Source organism: Nomascus leucogenys, chromosome 1a (genome assembly GCF_006542625.1).
Source record: "Nomascus leucogenys isolate Asia chromosome 1a, Asia_NLE_v1, whole genome shotgun sequence".
NCBI classification, from domain to species: domain Eukaryota; kingdom Metazoa; phylum Chordata; class Mammalia; order Primates; family Hylobatidae; genus Nomascus; species Nomascus leucogenys.
The window spans coordinates 96,188,676-96,210,903 of NC_044381.1; the positions used below are offsets into that span (position 1 = coordinate 96,188,676).

The window sequence follows — 22,228 nt, forward strand, 5'->3', positions numbered from 1 at the left end:
CATGTCATTTGCAGCAACATGGATGGGGTTAGAGGTCATAATCCTAAGCAAATTAACACAGGAACAGAAAACCAAATGGAGCATGTTCTCATTTATAAGCGGGAGCTAAACACTGAGCACACATAGACATAAATACAGGAACAACAGACACTCTGGACTACTAGAGGGTAGGGGGAGTGGGTTTAAGAAAAAAACTACACATAAGGTACTGTGTTCAGTATCTGGGTGACAGGATGACAGGATCCATACTCTAAACCTCAGTATCATGCAATATTCCCATGTAACAAATCTGCACATGTATACTCTGTATCTAAAATCAAAGTTGAAATTTTTTAAAAACCTAAAAAAGAACATTAAGCATTAGGCACTACACAAATCATTTTTAAAAAGAGAGAGTGGGCTTTACAGGGACACCACCTATTTCTCTTTTTGTCTTCCTAAATCTTTAGTCCTCAGAAATGAAAGGGGAGTGATAATACCTAATGGTTATGAAGAATGAATTAATTAGAATATATAAATCTCCTAGCACAGAGTGGAGTGCCTAGCCCATAGCAAATATTCAAAAAATGTTAGTTCCTTTCCTTCTTCCTTTTCCCCACCCATCCTGAAGTACCTATTTTCCCATGTGGAAATCAGATGGCTACCGGACAAAAGAGAAATCATTCAGATCTAATATTAGCAGATCGCTTTCTGTAGGCTCCTGTTCACAGTAGTTTGGCCTATTATTTTTCCTATAGAAATTAGGATTTTTTTAAAGTGTTTCTTCAGTAATACTAAAGAAGGATATCTTGAACTTTGTGTTCAATACTGCTATAACTCAGTAAAGCAAACTAAGTAAACCTAATTTTTGCAGTAGATACTTCTACAACTACCACATCTCTATCTGAACATAGCACTAGTATTATTGTCTAAAGTTCATTCCACATTCACACACCAGGAAACTCTGCACTGTGACTGTCTCATCAGTTCCAAGTTTAAATCTATCCTAACTGACTTAATAAATCAAATTGTTCACAGCTGAGAGGCAGGATTTTTGTGTGCTCTGGTTTATGCTGAACGTAAGCTCTGAGAATGGAAGAGGTATAATAGGATGAGAATCGATTATTTCTATCCACACAGTTAAGTGAATTCCCCAATTGCTTTTTCAGTCAACAGGCATTAAGAGCCTATTATTTTCCAGGTATTGATACACTATTCTAGGGTATGCGGTTGCAGCTATATACTTCCAGGGTTGATTTACAATGCAGTATCTGAAACATGTTCATAGTTTTATCTAATACTTATTACTCACCATGATCTTTCTCTTTAACAACAATAACACATGTTCAGTGATTACAATAATGCCAAACACAGTGCCAACTGTTTTATCACATTTACTCTTCATAACATTTATATAACGCAAGGATTATAATCACCATTTTACCAGATGAGGAGAAAAGATGCGGAAAGGATATTTAGCTTGCCCAAGGCCACCCAGGCAATAACCACAAAAGCTGAAATTTAAATGAAGTCTGTCTAAAGTGTCTAAAGTGTTGTCTCTAAACCAGTGCTACTCAAAGTCTGGTCCTCCATAGACTGGAAGCATCAGCAGCACCTGGGAGCGTGCTAGAAATGCAGAACCTGCTGAATCATAGTTTTAGAGAGCGGGACCCAGCCATCTATGTTTAACCAAGCCCTCCATGTGACTCTTACGCATGCTAAAGATTGATAAGCACTACTCTAAACCACTACACTATACATACTACTCAGTCTCCCTAATTCATAACTTACTAATGGTGTTAAGTCAGATTATTGCTCACTTGCATTTAATAAATGCATTTAGCCATCATCACAGTTGATTTTTGGTCGAATTCTACGGTTAGTTAAAATTCAACTCTGTGCCATATCCTTTAAGCATGGTGACTATTCATCCTAATCTTCCTGGACAGTCCCATTAGGCCTGCTGTCATGATGTAATTATTAACACTGGTCTCTTTCACTCTCAGAAGTGCCACAGTTTGAACCATTAATCCTGTGGTGGTCCCAGCTAAAAGGCACTACTATAAGGGCAGTCCCTCCCCCCAACTTATGTCCTACTATGCACCCTCACCTTTATGCTCTAGCTACAATAATGGCCTTTTCTCGGTTCCTTAAAAATCTCAAACTCGCTTGCGATATAAGGTTTTAGCATTTCTGTTCCCTCTTCTTAGGAGGCTCTTCCTCTAGATCTCAGATGATATACTCCTCCTTAATGGTACCTGAGGAGGAGCTGGTGGTAGGGGCCATCGGCCCTGCTTACAGGCAATTTTGAGATGTACTGTTGGTAGAGAACTGTAAAACAGTAACAACCAGTTGAAGTCAGTTCAGTCTACTTTTTATTTATCACTCTGCACCAGCAATTTTAAATAATGTTACTGATAAAATTTTGTTTCTACCAAAATATGTTGTTTCTACCAAAATATGTTTTTCCACCAAAATATGTTGTTATTTGTCCTTCAATAAACATTACATTCTACATGAAAGCTAATTTGGAGAACTCTAGTCATATGGTCGGCCCCCAACAGATACAGTCATAAATACTTGAACACATTTCAAGAGTAAGTTCCTAATAGATTCAGAATAGTTATAAGTCACTTTGGGCACAGTTTGTGTCTCCAACTCCTTAGTTGCTATATACTCAATAGACTACATAAAAAACAGATTCAAAATTCCTGCACAAGCAATAGATTCAAGATTGTGTAGTATTGGCATAAGGACAGTCATATAGGTCAGGATAGAATTGAGAGTCCAGAAACAAACCCCAACTTAAAAGTGCTAATCTATTCCTTTTTCCTTTATTGTACCATAATGTTTATTTTATTTTTACCTTTTACATCAGTTTCGTAACTGGCATGATAATACACATGAGGTTCAATAAATTCTTTTTTTCATTGTCTTTTTTTTTAAACTGGGCTTTATTATCATTCTTCTTCTTGCATGATTATTACTAAAAATAATTGTGTCTGAAGTGGAGAGGGGTGTTAACAATTATTTATCCTATGTGTCAAATATACAAGAAATGCCACTGTTGCTCCTTATTATTTAGATTTTTGCTCAAATAGTGGCATCTCAGAGACGCCTTCCCTACCCACTCTATTTAAAACAGACAACACTCCACGCTCGTTGGATGACATCAATTTTTGCCCCATTCCCCAGCCTTATTTTCTCCAACTCTATGATTATCTGACATTATATTATTTATTTATTGCTGTCTCTTTACTAGAATGTTAATTCATTCAAGAGTTGTCTGTCTTGCTCACCCCTGTATCCTCAATGTACGGTAAACATTCTATCAATATTTAGTGAACAAACACTAAAAGTTATATATATTGGTTCAATTTATTCACATAAAAGTTTGCATAAATTTATCTTTGTGCATAATTTCTGTTTTTCTCATCAGTGACATGAACACATTCATTCTCAATCCTCTCAGCAGAGTATTTCCTGTATGGACATTGTATTCTGCTAGAAACTTCAAAGATGTCAGAATAATCAAAATCCCTTTGTCTAGGAGTTTGAAATTCAAAACATTATGTATGACATTTTATACCTTTGCATTATCTTCAATGACCATTATGAGCTGTAATTCACTTGACTGAAGTGTAGATTATCCCAGAATTAATTATTCCAGTCTAGTGATAAAAACCGGCCTCATTTATTGAACCTAAATATTGCCGGACTTTGTTAAGTAGACTTCAAAACACTTACTTCTGAAAACTTGGCTGGGCGTGGTGGCTCACGCCTGTAATCCCAGCACTTTGGGAGGCCGAGGCAGGCAGATCACGAGGTCAGGAGATCGAGACCATCCTGGCTAACATGGTGAAACCCCATCTCTACTAAAAATACAAAAAATTAGCCGGGCGTGGTGGCAGGCGCCTGTAGTCCCAGCTACTCGGGAGGCTGAGGCAGGAGAATGGCGTGAACCCGGGAGGCGGAGCTTGCAGTGAGCCGAGATCACACCACTGCACTGTAGCCTGGGCAACAGAGCGAGGCTCCGTCTCAAAAATAAAAGTAAATAAAAATAAAAATGAAAACTTGACAAATTTTTATAGAAACTACTTTTGGGGGCCTGGGTTTTTTTATTATTGTTGCTTTATCTCCTTTTTAAAATAATAATTGTATTTTTAAAACAAAGTAGAACTCTGTTATAATATGGTTCAATATTACAACCGTTTGGCTAGGCCACAGGTCAAATCCCATTCCCTCCACAGTATGACAATCACACATGGTATAAACTTGACCATACTGCTAGCCTTCAACTCCTTTGTTAGTCATGTGCTAGGATATGACAGTTAAGATAAAAGGATATTATTATGTGTATAGATATGTTTGTGTCATATTCATGTTAGGCTTCTCAACATAACGAAATATTCTTTGGAACATTGTTCCACAGAGTCTTCTGAATAATAAATGCAGTAAATTTAGGTGTTTGTATAAGGATCCTCAACTACTTAACCAAACTAAAGGCTGGACTGTAGAGCCTTGAATCTGCAGGTAGAACGCCCATATTCACATCTCCCATGTACCACTCACTAGCTGCATGACACTCGCCAGGTTACTTATCCTCTCGATACCTCTGTTTTATTGCCTTTACAATGAGGATAATAATAGTACCCACATCAAGAGATGGTAATAATTAAATGAGTTAATCCATGTGGAGCACTTAGAACAGAGCTTGTTACACGGAACACTACCAAAACGTGCCAGCCATTGTTTTTGAGTTGAAAGGGAAAGCCATTTAAAATTAGTCTTAGTTATCATAATACACCAATTAAAAATAAAAGGATACAATCTCATACATTTTAATATAAAATTAGTAGGAAGACTTCATTTCAGCTTCAAGCTTTCCATATATAATTATATTTTATTCACACAAAGAAATGACTTTGTGAGGGTAAAATTTGTGCAGAAGCCTAATAGATGCAAGATTGTTTTCTTATACTGTTGTAACCTAGGAGAAAAAAGAGTCCATGGCCCTCCTGCTAAGTTTAGACTAGACGCTTTTCGTGAACAGTCACATCTTTCTTCATTAAACTGTTTTTTAATGGCCCTTTTGATGACTGCCAGTTTCCTCCACAATAAAAGAAGTTCTGACCTGTGAATTCATTTTTTCAATCCAGTAACAATTTTGAATACATTAACTAAGCATCATGGACCAAATAAGGAGCCAATTAGTTGTATTTTCCATCATCTGAATAAAATAAGAATAAATCAACTTCATCACTAAACTTAAAAGGTTGTCTTCATTGGCAAAGAAGTCTATTTTGTTCTGCCAACTCAAGTTCCTTTTGGAGAGTAAGAAAGTTGGGTTATCTGCGACCTGAAACCAACTGAGTTTCATTTTCCTTTTCCCTTTGGGAAGGCTAGTCAAGGGAACTCGTACCATTCTGCAGTAGCACTACACACAAGATTACTTTAAAAACTTTAGAGCACTAACTAAAAATTATAACCCCGCACACTATTTATTTTCATAAGTAGATGCTATTTATTTTTCCTTCTTCATTTATTCTTTATTTTCCTTTCTCGCTCATCTAGATATTGGGCTGATGTGATGAACGCATCTACTCACCAAGCTATCATCTTCGGTAAATAGACCTCACAGATAATCAACTTATCAGCTAGTTACAACAAGCCAGAAAAGAGACAGTCATGAGTGAGTCTGTAATCTTAGTGCAAACACTCTCCAACCATGTTTGGTTTTTTGTGAAAGTGCATCCTTTCCCCTCAAGCATTTAGTTTTTGGTAGAGGTCAGCTTAAAAATATTGCAAGAAACACACACACCAAACACATCATCATTGTGTGCCTCTTGGGCAAGTGGGTACATCAAGCCTAACAAGAAATAAGGTTCATCCTACGGATGCTTATTGGAAAAGGACATCTCATTTTTGGCATTTTCATGTGCACTTTTGTGGGAGGGTGGCTTCAAAGGAGAAAATGAAATACAACTTGTAACTTGAAATGTGTCACTATAGCTTGGGAGATTTTTATATCATAAAATTAAAAATAAAATTGGGATGCATTATGTACTTACAATCAAAAGTTTAAATGTATATACAGTATATTTTTCCTCTTAAAATTGTATCTTTAGAGTCAGATGGCCTTTCATTTTCCTAATTATTTGCTTACATTGTTGCTAATATATCATAATGCATACAAGCTCTAAAAATATCCTGAACTGAAAATATTTCCATAGCTGTTGCTTTTATAGGATTCACTTTTAAAGAAAGTAGAGGAACAAGACACCTAATTATACAAAGTAAAGATAAGTAATAAGCAATTTTATGTTTAAAAGCTGCTAATTAACTGGGCAGCAATTAAAGAGACTACAAAAACCTTAGTTTTAATACTCACAGGTTTTTATTATGAATATTTGTTCTGGTGCATATTTTTCTGTCAGACTAAGTCTCCAAGTGTGGAATGGGCTCCTGCTAGGTATCTAAAAATCGATTATTCAAAAATCGATTATTCAAAAAATTATAACAAAGTAAACAAAGAGTGGGTTGAAGCAGTGCAGAGTTCTAACGAGTTAATGTAACAAAATTCAAGCAAAGTCAACTGTCTTTAAAGCCAGCAGGCTCAGCTCTGACAGTCATCCATCAAACTGAAGGTCTCCTTAATAAATGCCAATTACAGGGCATATATGCACAAACGTGGCTAGCATAAGCCATAGGATCATTTCCTTCCGAGAAAATTAGTAACCAAGAAAACACCAGGCAGTGCAAACGACCGGCCCACCCGACAGTAAGGCTTGTCCCTGATCAGAATACTAACCAGCATTATTTCTTTCTCACTCTCTCTCTCTCTCTCTTTTCAACTTAGGAAAAGTTCAGAACCACACAGAATTTTGTTTGGGGTTATACAAATTCCTTCACAATTTGTATAGAAGTCTAACATAACTTTTTAAAAGCCATGACATGCCCATAATGTATACAGAGTCTCTGACTTCCGCCGTAAGCGAGGCTTTTCCCTAACTTAATCATACTCAAATTTCACCCCTTTTAAAGATCCTGATTCAAAAATGTTCACTCATTCTCCACAGTCCACAAATTTATACCATCTCTTCCTGTGGTATTTTATGTGCATAAATTAAAAAAGAATGGCCTCCAATGAGGATTAAAAGGTTGAAAAAAATCATAGACTTTCTAAATTTAGGTTCGTTTTTCTTATTTTAACTCTCAAAATATGTGTGTTAACAAAACATATATATATATATATATATATATTTTCTACAGTCTTATGAAATAATCCTTTCACATTAACCTTCCTACCTACGGGAAGTGCTGGAGCAACTCAGATAGGAAGTTACATCCTAAGTTTAAGATCTTGTCACCGTGTAACCCAGCAAATGTGAAAAATACATATAGGAGAACTCTTGAGAAATATCTAAAATATATTCCACTGGTATGTAATTAGCTCTTACTGTGGAACTCACACTACTATATGAATCCCAACTTTCCAAAACCTTTCTGCTGCCTCTTTTATTATCCACCTGGCCAGGCACTGAGCCCATCCCCAAACAGGTTTCTTGGAGCCATTTGATGACATCAGGGGAGGGGAGGAGACTTTCTTAGAGGGTAAGGCCACGGATCTTTTGTCAGAAGGCAAAGGCTCAAATTTTATATCACAGCACTACTTCTTCAGTGGGAATAGATGGGTTTTCAAAAAGAAGGGCTGTGTCCTCCTATGATGACGGAGATAACTAATGGAGTAAATGAAAACATTCATGTTTGATATTTTTATGCAAATGGATTAAAATAGTCTGCTTTAGCCCCAAGTTGATGTCTTATCTAATTGCCCTTTAAAGTGACATCTTCCATCGCACATGTGGACCCGTGCTAAATTCATTTATTTCATCTTGCCTGAAATTATGATGAATGGTCTAAGCTCTCTTCAATTATTTAAAATGTGCAAAGAAACAGAAACAATGAAACTGGCAAACCCCTCTACATTCTTAGGAACAATTTAGGCTAATTAACATCAACTTCTCCCCCATTCATCATACCCCTTTAGAAATATAAACAAACTGTCAGCTGTAACCTAACAAACAGATCACTGAGCTACTTAACACAAATTATTCTTACATGAAAAGCTCCTTCTCAGGCAATATTCTCCTTTAGGGCATCTGGGAAGCTGAGCTATTAAAATTGAAGACATATGTTCCAGTCAAACTCAACTCCTGGATTGTAATGATTGCTGTTGTGACAGTCTTCAGTCAGCATACTTGCTGCTGGCAACACAGCGCCAAGCTTGAGCGAAGCAAAAGTAAAATGGAATGATGCAAGCAGCGCCCTGGATGTGGAGGATGCCTCCTCGCACTTCCCATCGCCATGTAGTTGGTGGGTCTCAACGCTGGTGATATGCTGTTGCAGCTCAAAGCTGTGCTTAGTTTGGTTTGGGGACAATAAAGGAGAGGAAGGTGACAAGACTGTGGATGTCAACGTGTTATTTTTCAGTACATCCTATGAGGCTAGTGCTACTTAGCTTTCAGTATTTCACTGAAGCCAACAAATCTTGGCCTATCATTTCAGAGAAGCTAGAAAAGATATAGTTAGAAGGGTCCCAGCTGAGAAAAACATAGCTTTCCAAAAGATTAGGTATATCCCCTTAAACGGTACTTAAAAACTGAGTTATTTCCTTTTAATTAAGAGAAATAAAAACAACGTGTTTACCCCTTTACATACTAGACCTCTGTGGGTAAAGCCCTGTCCTGATATTAAACCAAGATAGTGTTTTCTTTATTGTTTAAATATAGTCACATGTACAGTTGATTCTAATTATCTGCACTGGTTATGTCCAATAAAGTTGTGGTGGACACTGCATTAGCCACCACTGAACCCACAGCTCCTAGGGAAAATAGGAGTTAAGTTCCTATGTGTCTCTGGTCACAACATTTTCATCAATTGATCAATATATAATCTTACTTTATGTGTGTTTCTGTTTAAAGACACCTTACTTAATATATACTTTTGATTTATTAACATAGAACTCACAACCAATGGCACTATAACTCAAGCCTCAACAAAGCTTACCTGACACACAGATTTTCTCATAAGGCGCATCTTGCCTTTAGAAACAATAGACAATGGGCCGGGCGCGGTGGCTCACACCTGTAATCCCAGCACTTCGGGAGGCCCAGGCAGGTGGATCATGAGGTCAGGACATCGAGACCAGCCTGGCTAACATGGTGAAACCCCATCTCTACTAAAAATACAAAAAATTAGCTGGGTGTGGTAGCACACACCTGTAGCCCCAGCTACTAGGGAGGCTGAGGCAGGAGAATCACTTGAACCCGAAAGGCAAAGCTTACAGTGAACCGAGATTGCACCACTGCGCTCCAGCCTTGGTAACAGAATGAGATTCCGTCTCAAAAAAAAAAGCAATAGACAACACTTCTGCACAATGGCTTGGGGGCCATTTTAAACAGTAAAATCATGAACAAAAAAGCCCCAACGCATAGCACTAAATGGACTGCAAAAAGGACCTTCTTACAGTATGACAACTGAAACAGGAAGGCAGAGTATCACCTTGTTCAGCTGGGAACATGTGCATTAGATGATGCAAATTTTCCATCTCTTTGCACACGTCTGTGAATGACTGAGAAAGAACCATAAGTATTGACTTGGCGGTTACAAACAAATTTTAGCAAGTAGGCAAATTCACAAATATGATATCTGCAAATAATGAGCATCAACTGTGTCTACATTCATACATATTTTCTCCTCTCTGATTTCCCACTGAAAGCCTCTGAGTTATTTCCCTCACTAAGCAAGGGTCGGCCAGGCGCAGTGACTCATGCCTGTAATCCTAGCACTTTGGGAGGCCAAGGCGGGCAGATCATTTGTGGTCAGGAGTTTGAGATCAGCCTGGGCAACATGGCAAAATCCTATCTTTACAAAAATACAAAAATTAGCCAGGCGTGGTGGTGCATACCTCTAGTCCCAGTTACTTGGGAGGCTGAGGTGGGGGGATCATTTGAGCCTGGGATGTGGAGGTTGCAGTGAGCCATGATCGTGCCATTGTACTCCAGCCTGGGTTACAGAACAAGACCCTGTCTCTCTTATTTTTTTTTTTAAGTATAGCAAGGGTCATTGTCTGAAAGCCTAGCCAAGTCTTCAGAAGCTAACTATAAAGTAGGTAGCCACAGAATTCCTTGTAACATGGTAAGCCAAAAAGCCTTTCAAATACGTTCCTTTTCTTTAGCATCCTAGAAATATAAACCTTAATGGCACCTATAGCTACTGCAGTAATAGTGTGAATGCACATTACAGCCAGTCCTACACGGTACCATGTCTATACCCTATTGAAGCACTTGGATTACTGTTATTTGCTGTAGTGGCAGTAGTTGTTGCTGGCATCCATCTCCTCCCTCCTCCTACCTACCTAGGCTTCTGATTTCCCCCCAGTGTTGTTTAGGTAGGGTTGTTTCTCGAGGTGGATTATTGGCTTTTAAGCCAATTAGTGTATGCCATCCCTAAGCCATGGGGATTTCTTTAAGGATGAGCCCATGACTCTGTCTGGGCTAATGACACATAAGGAGATATTTGCTGAGCATTTCTGGAAAGAAATGGTTCCTCTCTGGGAGAACTATGGTGGAGCCAGCTTCAGGATGGTGCAGGCACTATGGAAAGTGGGGCAGAAAAACAAGGAAAATGGGTCCTGGGTGATATTGCTGAGCTACTGGAAAAAGACTCAGATTTATCCCACCTATTTTTTTTTATTTTTCAATTAAATAGATAATAAATAGTCCTCATTGTTTAAGGCAACATGGGTGAGGTTCTGTTTTTCTTGTACCCAAGAGAATTCTGATATATTTACATGCTAGTTTTCCCACCTGCTCCATAACATTTACACCCCCACCCCCTACACACGCACACACACACACGGGGAGAGAGAGAGAGAGAATTCCTTGAATTACCTTTTGTCCATCTTTTTTAAATGCTCTACTTCCTGCTATCATGACTGATGTATATATAGCAACTATTGATAAATATATTGAATTCAATTCAACGGGGAACATCTTCCATGGATTTAAAATAATAAACAGTGTACCACATTAACCAGAGCAAGATTAGCTAAGATGGCTGCTATCATATTGCTGCCCACTGATGAGAACAAAGTTCTCATTATATTCACCTGCAGTATAAAGTGTTTCAAGGATAAAATGTTAATATATCCAATCAAGAACGATTTTTTAGGTTATCAAATAAAATTACAAATATAACATGATCTTTCTTCTGCTCACCCCACAATGCAGAATAATCTATTAATACTTTCTCTTTAGTATCCTTAACTCCAGTTTCTCTGGATTAGGATAATGAATAGAACTGAATGTTACCCAAGCTTCATTCATAAATATAAAGCAATATGGCAACTTTTTAAAGTTTCCGCCTAGTCTTTTCATTCTCTATGGGTGGTTTTCACAGCCATGATTATTTGTGGATGCAAAACTGTGTGTATAATAAATTGCAACTGCAATTGACTAACCTCAGAAGACTGACACGTGACTAATTACTCCCACAGGTGGCCAACTGCTTTGGCAATTAGCCCACTGTGGGCAAAATTCATTGCGTGTAAGAAAGAGGCTTCCTTTTCAAAATATCCACACCTACTTTTTGGGGGATGAATGGAGGGGAGAGAACTAACATGGAAAAAAGTGGGGGGAGGATGAAGGAATACGGGGCAGATGGAAAAATTAATGATTTCTTTAACAAACAAACCATTTAATCTGAATTTCTCTCCAACATGGTGGGATTCTACCCAAACACCCTCCCAGCCCCCTTAAAACCTAAGTAGTAACTTAAAGAGAGATCTGGCCATTTGCTAAACATTTAAAATAACTCTAAGGTCATCTGGCATGATCCCATGTTTTCTCTTTAGCTTATCATATATATTTCAGAAAGGTTTGAGTGACACGGTGGCAATTTTGAAGATTCTATTTTAGCCCATTCCTCAGAGTATATAGCAAATAGCATAAATGGGTCATGTCTGAATGTACTTTTTAAAAGTAAATTATCTGCGGTTATGCAATGTCATTAGCTTCCTATTAAAATGTCCCTAAGCCCTAGATAACATTGCTACATCGTAGCAATGAGAACAAGTGTGGAGTTTAGACTTTAAAGATTTCCTTCCATGACAGACTTTAATCAGGAATTAGATAATTTTTCTAAAGATCTAGATAGTCATCCCGTGATCAATCTCCGCTCACCAGAGTCAGGTCTCTTGGAAGATATGACTAGTAGCATAGCAACAATCAGACACAAAAAGGTGCCCTACACACCAGACTTGAAAATAATTGGACTCTTTATTGCTATCCAGCTAAGATGATGCCTATTAATACGGAAAAAATTAAAATATTTTATAATGCCCAGTTTGACGAGAATGGGGAGATAACAGCACTCACATACTCTGTACTGAGAACAAAAATTGGAGGGAAGTTTGGAAGTATCTGTCAAAATGTAAAACCGAATGTGTTTGGCCCATCAATTTCTCCTCTAGGAGAAATTGTGCAGCAAGTTTGTACACACACACATACATACTTACATTCACATTCACATATATATACACAAATACCATCACATGCAAACATGCAGTACACAGATACACACACGTGTGACTCTAGATGAATAGCCCACATTATAGGGTGCTCACTGAAGCATGGTTGGTGATAGCCAAAAAAAAAAAAAACAAAAAAACAAATGCAAACAAGTTAAGTATCATCAGTAGCAGCTGGCTGAATAAACTATGGTACATGGTATACAGAATGAAGTCAAATACTGGTACCCAGGATACAAAATTTCAGTTGGATAGGAGGAATAAGTTCACAATACCTATTGTACAACATGGTGGCTGTAATTAATAGCAGTGCACTGCATTTTTGAAAATTGCTAAGAGATTAAATTTTGGGTATTCTCACAACACACACACAAAAAAAGTAAGTATGTGAAGTGATATATATGTTAATTGGCTTAAATTGGCCATTCCACAATGTACACATATTTGAAAACATATTGTACATGATAAATGATTTCTATCAATTAAAATAAATAAATATTATTTTAAAAATATATAAGCTCTATGAGAGTGGGAATTTTGTCTGTTTTGATCACTGCTGTATCACCATGGTTTAGAATAGGTTTGTCACATAGGTACTCAATAAATAGCTGAATTTGAATAACTACACTATTCGGCCAGGCATGGTGGCGCATGGCTGTAATCCTGGCACAGGGGGAGGCCAAAGAGGGTGGATCACTTGAGGTCAGGAGTTTGAGACCAGCCTGGCCAACATGGTGAAACCCTGTCTCTACTAAAAATACAAAAATTAACCAGGAGTGGTGGCGCGTGCCTGTAAGCCCAGCTACTTGGGAGGCTGAGGCAGGAGAATCACTTGAACCTGGGAGGTGGAGGTTGCAATAAGCCTGGATTGTGCCACTGCACTCTAGTGTGGGCAACACAGCAAGACTCCATCTCGACAAACAAATAAATAAATAAATACACTATTCAGTAAAAACAAACTGCAGAAAAGGCATGAATAAAAATATATAAATGCCTGGTATGATGGCTCACACTTATTAATCCCAGCACTTTGGGAGGCCAAAGCAGGAGGATTGCTTGCTTGAACTCTGGAGTTTGAGACAAGCCTGGGCAACGCAGCAAGAACTCATCTCTACTAAAACATAAAAAAGTTAGCCAAGCGAGATATCCTGTCTTAAAAATAAATGTGTATATATATATTTATATATATATATATATATACATATATATATATATATATACATATATATATATATATATATACACACACACACACACACACACATACACACAACACCTTGACCAGGTGATCAAAATTAGCATCATAAATGAGACATATATAAACATCATGGGCCTCGGGTTGTGGATATTTTAAAAGAACACATCACTTATGTATGTGATATTCCACCAAAGAATGCATAGTCAGTAGCTAACTAGGAAGAGACATCAGACAAACCCAAAGTGAGAAATATCCTATTAAATTGTTCAAAAATGTCAACATTATAAATAATAACAATAGAGTGAAGAACAGTTCCAGATGAAGAGGGACTAATTGAAATATACCAACTAAATGCTATACATGACTCTAGACTATATAACAGGTACAGAGAGGAAAAAAATACTATAAAGTGCATTATTGGATCAATCTCATAAAAGTATTGCAGCAATGACAAATGCACTGCCGTTTTATTGAAGTTGATAACAGAATTGTAGTTATAAACAGTCTTTTAGTACACTGTCTTTGTCCTTGATCTTTGAGATTTTGATTATTATATGCCTTGGGGTAGTCTTATTCGGGTTGAATCTGCTTCGTATTCTTTTACTTTCTTGGAACTGGATATTTATATCTTTCTCTAGGTTTGGAAAGTTCTTGTTATTATTTCTTTGAATAAACTGTCTACCCTGATCTCTTTTTCCTATATCCTCTTTAAGGCCAATAATTCTTAGATTTGTCCTTTTGAAGCTATTTTCTAGATCTTGTAAACACTTTGCTCCTTTTCATTAATTCCTTTTTTCTCCTCTGTGTATTTTCAAATAGCCAGTCTTCAAGCTCAGTAATTCTTTTTTTCTGCTTGATCAGTTCTGTTTCTGAGACACTCTGATGTATTTTTCAGTTTGTCAACTGAATTTTTTTCAGCTCCAGGATTTCTGTTGATTTTTTTATTATATCAATCTCTGTTAAATTTCTCTGATCAAATTTTGAATTCCTTTTCTGTGTTGTCTTGTAGTTGGTTGACCTTCCTCCAAAAAGCCATTTTGAATTCTCTGTCTGAGAGGTCTCATATCTCTGTCACCTCAGGATTGGTCAGTCGTAGCTTATTTAGTCTGTCTAGTGAAGTCATATTTTCCTGAATGTTCTTGATGCTTGTGGACATTTGTTGATGTCTGGGCATTGAAGAGCTAGGTATTTATTCCAGTCTTTGCAGTCTGCCCTTGTTTGTACCTGTCATTCAAAGGGCTGATTTGGTTTTTTTTTTTTTTTTTTTTTTTGGTTCTTACGAAAGTGCTTTTTTTTAATTCTAACTTTTATTTAGTTTTTTTGTTTTTTTGAAACAAGGTCTCACTCTGTTGCCCAGGCTGGAGCACAGTGGCACTATCTCGGCTCACTGCAGGCTCCACCTCCTGGGTTCAAGAGATTCTCCTGCCTCAGCCACCTGAGTAGCTGAAATTACAGGTGTGCACCACCACACCCAGCTAATTTTTGTATTTTTAGTAGGGACAGCGTTTCGCCATGTTGCCCAAGCTGGTCTTGAACTCCTGAGCTCAAGCGATCTGCTCACCTTGGCCTCCCAAAGTGCTGGGATTACAAATGTGAGCCACCTCACCTGGCCAAAAGTGTTTTCTTGCATTAAGGGTTGTTCAACTTGATGTTCCTGGGGGAGGCAGGCAATTGTTGAAGGGCTCTATTTGGCCATCTTGTTCTGCCTCATAAATATCCACATTCTCAGGAAAAACACCCTGAAATATTTAGGGGTCAAGGGCCACAATGTTTGCAACTTACTCTCAAATGATTCAGACAAAAATAATATCAGACCGGGCGTGGTGGCTCACACCTGTAATCCCAGCACTTTGGGAGGTCAAGGCAGGTGGATCGCCTGAGGTCAGGAGTTCAAGACCAGCCTGGCCAACATGGTGAAACCCCGTCTCTACTAAAAATACAAAAAATTAGCCAGGCATGGTGGCAGACACCTGTAATCCCAGCTACTAGGGAGGCTGAGGCAGGAGAATCGCTTGAACCCAGAAGGCGGAGGTTGCAGTAAGCCGAGATCACACCATTGCACTTCAGCCTGGGCAACAAGACTGAAATTCATCTCAAAAAAAAAAAAATAATCAATCAATAGATGGATGGATATATAGATAGGTAGCTATAGAGAAGAAATGATAAAGCAAGTGGGGCAAGATGCCAACAGCAGTGAATCCAGGTAAAAAGTTCCTTTTACGGTTCTTAGAACTTCTTTGTAAGTTTCAATGGTTTTCCAAATAAAATCTTTTTTAAAGATATACATGCAATTTCAGGATGTACCAAAAACAGTTCACAGTATTTACCTCTAGGGAATGGGGATAGAGGGTTTTTGGCAGGTGGGACAGAGTAAGATTTTTGAGAGGCAGAGGGACTCAGCTTTCATCTAATGTCTTTCTCTACTGTCATAACTTAGCCTGAGCTAAGTTTGTAATTAGAATGCCTAATTAATTTTAAAACAGCAGTGCATAGAGTCCTAGAAAGTGTAGCCTTTGGAGACAGACAGATCTTGGCTGAAATCCTGTCAGTTCCCACTTTACTCAGGGTGTGACATTGACCCAGCTAAGTAATTTCCTTGTGTGTGGAATTCCTTAAAAGATCTGGTTTCCAGTCCCAGCTCTGCCACTAACTCACTGGGAAATGTTAGGCAGGATATTTCACCTCTCTGGGCCTCAAGTCTTTTAAGAGTCTACAAAATAAGAAGTTAACCATGATTTCTTTCCAAGCCAATTTTTGCTATAAAAGAAGTTTACTTTTCCAGGATATTATCTGTTTTAACAGGAAGAGTTCTTCTGAATTGCATAGTTCACATGAAGAAAATATGATTTGCTATTTCCTGGGCTGATGACTATTACCTAATTGATTCTCCTAATAGGACGATAGATAGGTAGATAGATAGATAGATAGATAGATAGATAGATAGATAGATAGATAGATAGACAGACAGATAGATAGATAGTTTTTTTTTTTTGAGACGAAGTCTCATTCTGTCACTCAGGCTGGAGTGCAATGGCACGATCTCGGCTCACTGCAGCCTCTACCTCCTAGGTTCAGGCAATTCTCCTGACTCAGCCTCTCGAGTAGCTGGGATTACAGGCATGCACCAGTGCACCTGGCTAATTTTTGTATTTTTAGTAGAGACGGGGTTTCGCCATGTTGACCAGACTGGTCTTGAACTCCTGACCTCAACTGATCCGCCTGCCTCGGCCTCCCAAAGTGCTGGGATTACAGACATAAGCCACCATGCCCAGCCGGACTTAAAGATTTTTTAACCTCTGGAATTGAGACCACACTGATTTGTAATAATTTGGGCTTCCCCAAAGTCAGGAGCCAAGAGCATATAAAATCCTTTTCTTGCACCTTCTCCTCCCTACCTTCCCCAGGGAGCATTTCTCAGCCTTTTCTTTGTGTGTCTACCTAAAATCCTCCTGGGGCGACCATCAGAGAGTTTCTAACCAAGGAGGGCCCTGTTCTCACGTCTCTTTCCCCTTAACATTTAAACCCGTTCTTTGCTCGAAGGAAATTTAATCCATATGCTTCTGAGTAATTTATACTTAACACATCAAAATATTCCGTTTTAACAGTCATTTGTTGTCTCAATCATCCTCCTGGGTCTTTTTAAGGGCTTTTGTTCTTAGCAGTCAATTTAGTAGTCAAAAATGGAATTTGAACTCCAAAAGGATAGTTCCTTAGCCTTATTATTTCTCACCCATTTTGGTAAACCCTGCCAGGATGATACCCCCCACCGACTCCCCCTCACCCAGGTAAGAAAGTCTTTGTTCTAATACACGTTTACTTTCTTTTATTTATAGAATAAGAATGTTAGTTACTATTTGCTGTGCACCAACAACAGCAGGCTCCATACTGGGAACTTTAAATGTATCTTTAACCTTCGCATTGAGTGAGGTAAGCATAATATTTTCCTCCTTTTCCAGATTCAGAACCCGGAGCTCTGAGAGAGTAAGTGATTTTCCTAAAATCGTATGGGTGGCAAGAACCTAGCTGTTATTAACTCCAAACACCACACTTACTCTTTATATATTAAATTTGTATTTAAAATTAAATTTAAACAAATGGTACTCCAACTTCCACAGCTGGAGGCCTTGCTAGCAGTTCTTCACATCCTCCTCTCCCTGGCAATTTCTATTCATTCCAGCTCAAATGCCACCACCTCTATGTTTTTGTTTGTTTGTTTTCTTTTTTTTTTTTTTTTTTTTTTGAGATGGAGTCTCACTGTGTTGCCCAGGCTGGAGTGCAGTCACACAATTTCAGCTCACTGCAACCTTTGCCTCCCAGTTCAAGAGGTTCTCCTGCCTCAGCCTCCCGAGTAGCTGGTACTACAGGCACGCACCATCACACCCAGCTAATTTTTGTATTTTTAGTAGAGATGGGGTTTCACCATGTTGGCCAGGCTGGTCTCGAACTCCTGACCTCAGGTGTTTCCCCGCCTCGGCCTCCCAAAGTGCTGGGATTACAGGTGTGAGCCACCATGCCTGGCTGCCACCACCTCTATGAAGGCTTCCCTCTTTGCCGTCTTACACATCCTTCTTTGTCCCACTTACCACACTTCAATATAATCATGTGTCCAGGGTTACTCTTATTCGTCTAGATCATCCTAATGCCCAACCCAAAGTAGATGTTTAATTGAGGTATCTCAACTGGAATATTTCTTACTTAAGACTGAGGTAGAAATGTCATTCATTGGTTCATTCAAATTAATTCTAGGCACTAGGAACATGGCAAGTTAAAACAAGCAGATCACTTCCCACACCCAACACCATTCAGGTTTAGAGCCAAGTTCTCCATCCCTGTGGACTACATCAGATATGCTCTTGGAAGGACAGCTCAGTAGAGAACAGCTGCACATGGAGACAGCACAATGCAGTGGGTCAACTGGGTGATTCTGGAGTCAGTCCACCTGCCTGGGCAATTTACTTAACCTCAATTTCCACATGAATGGAATTAGGAAAATAATGCCTGTTATTGGGTGATTGGGAGGTTGCAGAACACAATTTATATTGCAGACCTTACATGTAAACTTAGAATAGTGCCTGAAACTTAGGGTTCAATAAATATTAGCTATTATTATCACTCTCTGTCTCACCCAGCCCATTTGTTTCGCTTTCGCTGACAGCCGACTTACCTAGCAATTATAAACTAAGAAATTAAATAATCTAATGTGATTATTTCTATCATATTAGATTATTTTATTCAATACACTATCTTTCTAAAAGCCTTTTATTGTATATTGAAAAATAATGTGTTAATTCAACTTTAAAATGCCTAGGCCAAAGAGGTGTAATAATTTTTATACAAAACACAATTATTAGTTGAGCAGATTCTGTAATTTCTCCCAATACAGATATATCTTTTATTTTTCACCACTAAAATTTCCACTACAAATAGTCTATATTTTTATTTATATTTTTCTTTTTTCTTCTTCTAAGTCAGCTTATGTGACTCTGTGAGCACACAAAAGTTTTATGAGACCAAGGTCATAAACTCACTCCCTTTGCAAGTCAGCCTATTCCCTGTTTGATAGCTGTGAGATATACCACGAATCTCGGCCAATGTTACTAATGAAAACCATTTATGACAAGAAATGCCAGTGGATGAAAATGCCAACCTATGCTTTAAAAACTCAGATATTTTTTATACTATAAAATCCAGATAAATGAAAAATATTCATGTATGAAGATATTTGTCATAATATTATTTTAATTGTTAAAAATTTGATAAAACTAAAGGTTCAGTAATAGAATAATGGTATAACAAACTTTATAGTCATGCAATAAATTTTAAATGATGGTTTGCAAATATTTTTAAGTGAAATTACAATATAATAACTTTTTATAAAGCAGAATATAGAACCATATATAGACATGCATTTAACACATCTATACAAAAGCCCATATATGTACAGAAAATGCAATAGAAAGAAAATGCACTAAAATGTTAATATTTTAGTTGTGGTTATGTCTGTGTAATTAAATGAATTATGGGTGATTTTTGTTTTGTTCTTGATAAAGAAGACTGTACCAGTTCTGACTTTTATTGACTGTGTTAAACGCATTTTGTGATTCCCCTAATGTTTCAGTTTCCTCATCTGTAAGATGAAGAAAATGAGAATATATGTTTCACAAATATTATGCTGCATCACATGAGTTAATCAACATAAAAATACTTAACAAATTTTAATGTAATGTTTAAATGTTAAATTATTGGAAAACAGTATAACTTCACAGCAGTTAGGACTGGAAACTATGTTTGCTTAAAAGATGTAAAATTGTAATAATGGCCGGGCACAGTGGTTCACACCTGTAATCCCAACACTTTGGAAAGCCAAGGCGGGCGGATCACTTGAAGTCAGTTGTTCGAGACCAGCCTGGCCAACATGGTGAAACCCCGTCTCTACTAAAAATACAATAAAAAAAGCCAGATGCAGTGGCACATGCCTGTAATCCCAGCTACTCAGGAGGCTGAGGCAGGAGAATCGCTTGAACCAGGGAGATGGAGGTTTCAGTGAGCTGAGATCATGCCAATGCACTCCAGCCTGGGCAACAGAGAGAGACCTTGTCAAAAAAAAAATAAAATAACAAGTGTTTATCCCTTTCTTCTGAGACTTTTCCTAGTCCCCTAGGTTTCCCTGTTCCTTTACCTCTCCTAGCTGTTGCATTATTACTGGGAAGGCTGGGGAAATGTTAAGAAGGGTGGTAGTTTGCCTACCCAAAACATAGAAAAAGGATCAAATAAAAAATGCAGAACTGAATGCCCCTATTTTACCCAAATTTGTCAGCTTCCAGAAAAACCAGTGTGCTCTCAGAAAGTAGTTAGTCAAATTTGGCCGGGCACGGTGGCTCATACCTGTAATCTCAGCACTTTGAGAGGCTGATGCAGACAGATCACTTGAGGTCAGGAGTTCAAGACCAGCCTGCCTAACATGGTGAAATCCTGTCTCTACTAAAAATACAAAATAAGGCAGGCATGGTGGCAGGCACCTGTAATCCCAGCTACTTGGGAGGCTGAGGCAGGGGAATCGCTTGAACCTAGGAGGCAGAGGTTGCGGTGACCCGAGATCACGCCACTGCCCTCCAGCCTAGGCAACAGAGTAAGACTGTCTCAAAAAAAAAATTAATCAAATTCAAACCATACTGTTTAATAATAAATATCGTATCAATCCCAGCAATACTTATGACTACTGGATAAAGAAAACTGAAAGCTCTTCTAGGTAAAACAGAATATCCCATTAGCTTGGAATGCATGTTTAAGGTGCTATGGGAAATATTACACTGCAAGTAATAAATATTTTATTGCACCTTCACTGACAGTAACAAGAAAAGGAAGAGGCGGAGAAAAGATTTGCATATCTCTTCCTCTACCAAAGGATAAGAGGCTTAGAGGGATTACACTAAATTACGCACAGATGAGGTTTCCGATGCCTGGCTCCCAAACTGGGCCTGATCTCTTAACCTACTGAGGAATTCTAAATACCACAGGAGCGTCTATCAGGGGTTTAAGCAATATTCCAAAGCATGGTCTGGTTTTGGTTTCAGAATAAATATAGTCACCATGGAACAACTCCCATGCTTTGAGCTTTGTATAAATGTTACTTCATTTGACTCTTTCAATAAGCAAGTATAATTTTTCTGTATTTTGAAAATGAAGAAATTAAGGATCAGAGAAATTAAGTAACTTGCCTAACATTCCAGAGCTCACAGCAGGCTAAGCGGGTATTCAAATTCTTCTAAGATCCATGTTCTTTCCACTACATTCTTCTTTCTCTGCCACTTCAAATCTCAAACCTTCTTTCCTTGCTGTCTAGACAACCAACCAGGATATTGATGCTAATCTGACTATCCAAAAGTCCCAAGCCTCAACTGTGCTTCAATTATCACAGCACACAACAGACAGACAACATCTACTCACTTCTACCTGCTTCTCAGGATGAGCTTGGTACTGAATCATGTCACTCATTCAGTCATAAAGCACTTTCCAAGCACTTGCTGTTTGCCAGAATTTTCTCAAGATACTTGTTACCCACTCATATCCTTTACAAGGCAAATCGGAAGTGATCCTAACCCATATCTGTATAGAGCACATGCAGAGAGAAGGACCATTTCTGTGCTTCCCATGGCTCATGGACGCCTCACTGCAGTCAGGGGAGGCCATCACATAAGGTAACAGATAAATGCCATACGACAAACTTCCCTCATCTTCAGAAATGGACACCAATGGGAGTTCTGAAATGGCTTAATTCTGCTACCAAATCAGAACACTAACATATAATTTACTTTACTAGAAATGGATGTAAAAATAATTAACCTCATAAAAGGTATTAGTGCCCTTATAACGGGGGCTCAAGGGAGCTTGTTCACCCCTTCCATGTGAGAAAGCAGCAAGAAGGTACCATCCATGAGGTGGAGAGCTAGTTCTCATCA

At 38.2% G+C, this 22,228-nt stretch overlaps 1 protein-coding gene across 2 annotated transcripts in view; it reads right to left on the reverse strand.

Annotated features, from left to right (window-relative positions):
- Window positions 1-22,228, reverse strand: part of SLC25A21 (solute carrier family 25 member 21) — a 511,294-nt gene that overhangs the window by 419,706 nt on the left and 69,360 nt on the right. The window lies entirely within an intron of this gene.